We start from the raw sequence: 3,526 nt of genomic DNA, 5'->3' as shown, positions 1-3,526 counted from the left end.
TCCTTTCTCCCGGACAGTCGGAGAAGGAAAGGAGTGGAAAGGGCAGAAGGAGGAGGGCAGGTAAGCTTCCCTAAAGGCGTCACAGTCTAGCAACAGAAGGAAGTCAGTCAGAGCATCACAGGTAAAAGGTAAACAAGCCTATCCATCTGGAGGACCCTAGCTCTATCTTCCCTCTGGAACATAAACAAAAGAACAAAACAGGAGTTGCTCTTGCCCCACTTCCAACACTTTGCTGATTTGTAACGTGGCTGGCTTCCCCTCGTGAAGATCAAGATCAAGTGGTTCAGGAACGGGAAGCATGGGGACTGGACCTTCCAGATCCAGGTGATGCTGGAGGCGCAGCCGGAACATGGAGACATCTACGCCTGCCAAGTGGAGCACGCCAGCTTTGGGGGGCCCGTCACCGTGCAGTGGGGTATGACAGCCCTGATCCATCTCCCCAATCTCCTGGAGTGGAGGCAGACTCTTTCGAAAGGGGGCATTCCAGGGCCAAGGCCTCCATGGGGGATGAGGATGCTCCCCTCGGGGTCCAATCCCGGGCCTGCCTTTTCTCACTCAAAGCTTTTTCTTTGATTTTGTTTCTTCAGAGCCTCAGTCGGACTCCACCAAGAGCAAGATGTGGACGGGGATTGTGGGGCTGGTGCTGCGGCTGGTCTTTGTGGTAACTGGACTCACCCTCTCCCTGAAGAACAAGAAAGGTGATGAGGGCAGTGCCGGGGGAGGGTTGGTGGGGGGTCCTGAACGTGGGGAGAACTGGGCTTGGCCCTAGGCTCCCCTCCTGTTCACATGCTAAAGTCCTGGAGATCTTCCCAAGGGACTGCTGGGGGGGATAATTGATCCTGACTCTTTCTGTCCTTTTCCCTGCCCCAGATCAATCCGTTCCTCAGCCTACAGGTAATTTTTCTCTCTGTTCTTCCACCCTCCACCCCCACCTCCTTTTCCAGGCTGCTTGGGACTCCCCCCCCCGTTTGCTTTTCAGCCACAGGCTCTGATGAACGGATGGAGGGGAGGGGGCTTTCATTGATATCCTGAGTAAGAGGAGAGGTCCTTTTGTGGATCAGGAACTGGCTAGGAAATAGAAAGCAGCGAGTAGGAGGTCACATCTGGGACTCTCACAGGTGTTGCCACAAGGAACTTAAAAGTAGGCAGCAGATCTCAAGTGCCTTTATACACATTTGGATTTTAGGGGTTTAAGTATTGTAAGTGGCCTGAAGCTTTTGTGGGGAGGTAAAGCTCTAAATAAATGAACGACTGGCTCACCACTTTCCTCTGCGATTTCCCTTCCTCCTGGATATTTGACCTATAAAAGGACGTAATGTTAGGCTTGAAACCTGTCCCCTTTCTTCCAGACTTTTCTCAAAGCTTTTCTCCACCCCCAGCCCATCTGGCCATCTCAGACCCCCTCCCCTCTCATCTCTGCTCCTGCTTCTGCAAAGCCTTTCCTTCCTGCCAGCCCCAGAGCTTTTCCTCCAATTTGTGAACCATTTCAGGCTTTGCTATTGGGCCCTTTTCGTCAGGTCTTAAGCACAGAATTAAAAACTTCACACTGGTGCATATCCATCGAATATCGTGTCCCTGAGAGTTGGCAGCAAATTGGCTTTGTCAAGGTGGGAGTGGATGAGGTCACTGGTTGCATCTTGGAGCACCCTGGAGATGCAAAAAAGCTTCGAGCTGCGCTTAGGGTGGTTCAGCCGACTGGACAATAAAAAGTTTGAATGACTTGCCAACACATTCATCCACTTGCATGGTCTGTGGACTACCATCATCCCTGACCATTGGCTAGGCTGCCTGGGGCTGATTGGAATTGCAGTCCAACTGTGCCTGGAGGGCCCCAGGTTACACAACGCTGCTCCAAGTCCAAGATGATCAGGGGGTGTCTATGATGGAATGCTTAACAGCATCCTTACCAACCTTATGGGGTTGTACTTCAGGCAACTGAGATAAGAAGTTTATTTACTTATTTTATTTCTATCCATACATTTTATAATATTTTTATATTTCCGCCAAGAGCTTCCTCTAATCTCACAGAAGGAACTACATTTTAACGCCTGTCCCCTTTGTCTCGACAGCAACAGTGTCACTGGGCCAAGGTCACCAACCGAATTTCACTCTTGAGCAGGGATTTGAACCTGGGTCCCTTTGGACAGAGAGTCAGCGTGGTGTAGAGGTTTAGAGTGTTGAACTAGGGCCTGGGAAACCAGGGTTTGAATCCCCACTCACCCATGAAGCTCACAGGTAACCTTGGGCCAGTCACTGCCTCTCAGCGTAGCCTACCTCACAGGGTTGTTGTGGGGGTCAAATGAGGATTTCTAATTTAAAAATACACAGATGTACCAGCTCACACATAGAGGATGCCCAAAATTTAAGAGCGGCACATAAAGTTCCCCACAACAGTCCAGTGAGGTGGGCTGGGCTAAGAAATAGCCACTGGCCCAAAGTCACCCAGGTAACTGCATAGCTGTGTGGGGATCCGATTCTGGATCTCCCCGGTCTAAGTGCAGCACTCTGCACCCTCCTCCTGTCTGTATGCATATAGAAGAACCTTCTGGCTTCTGCGTGGCTAAAACAGAGTCACATTCGTTGCACCACCCATTTAGCCCTGGCCCCATCTGACACTGAAAAATGCCCCCTGGAAGTCTGCTCTTGATGGAATGTGGCCCTCAGGCTGGGGAAAAAAAAATCTTCACCTACACTAACCACTGCATTACACAGCCTCTCATCCTGGCCCACCTCACAGGGTTGTTGCGAGTATGTTTTTAAATTGCTTTTTAAAAATGCGTTTTTAAATTTGTATATTTGTTTTTAAAGTTTTTAATTGTTGTAAACCGCCCAGAGAGCTTCAGCTATGGGGCGGTATACAAATGCAATAAATAAATAAATAATATTGCCCAGCTATAGTACTTTGGACCCTCTGTGGAACTAGGACATCCCCTGCCTTTGTGAATGTTCCCAAAGCAAGTGGCGAGGACCAGTCAGGAGCCAGGCTGGCAAGACCATCAGAGACCCTGAGCACCCCTCCTTCACTGGGCCAATCCTGCAAGAGAAGCTGAGATGCACCCCTCTAGGGCTTTGATCCTCTCCTCCAACACACTCTCAAGGGGAGTTCTGGAGTAGGCCCTCCCCCCCCAAAAAAAAGTCCAGCTGAGGAGGGGGCATTTCTCTACTGGAGCCTGGAGACTCAAAGGCATCTCCACAACCCCTCCTCTTTCCACCACTGTGAGCTCTTGCTTGCCAAGGTATCTCCCACGGTTGATTTCCCTCCCCAACGACTGTCTATTCCTCCCACTCCCTAAATATCTTATTTTTTTTCTCCAGTTCTAGGGTGCAAAAGAAGGGGTGGTTGTTGCTGTTATGTGCCTTCAAGTCGACCACGACCCATGGCGACCCTATGAATCAGCAATCTCCAAGAGCATCTGTCGTGAACCGCCCTGCTCAGATCTTGCAAGTTCAGGTCTGTGGCTTCCTTTATGGAATCAATCCATCTCTTGTCTGGCCTTCCTCTTCTTCTACTCCCTGCTGTTTTTCC

The 3,526-nt window shown here is 50.2% G+C and overlaps 1 pseudogene; it reads left to right on the top strand.

The window, feature by feature from the left end:
* Positions 1-217: 217 nt before the first annotated feature.
* Positions 218-769, top strand: LOC133379046 (rano class II histocompatibility antigen, A beta chain-like; annotated as a pseudogene).
* Positions 770-3,526: the final 2,757 nt, after the last annotated feature.

The sequence above is a fragment of the Rhineura floridana genome, chromosome 3, assembly GCF_030035675.1.
Source record: "Rhineura floridana isolate rRhiFlo1 chromosome 3, rRhiFlo1.hap2, whole genome shotgun sequence".
Taxonomy (NCBI): Eukaryota; Metazoa; Chordata; class Lepidosauria; order Squamata; family Rhineuridae; genus Rhineura; species Rhineura floridana.
Note: the sequence above shows the minus strand (reverse complement) of the source record. Positions and strands in the feature narration are given on the sequence as shown.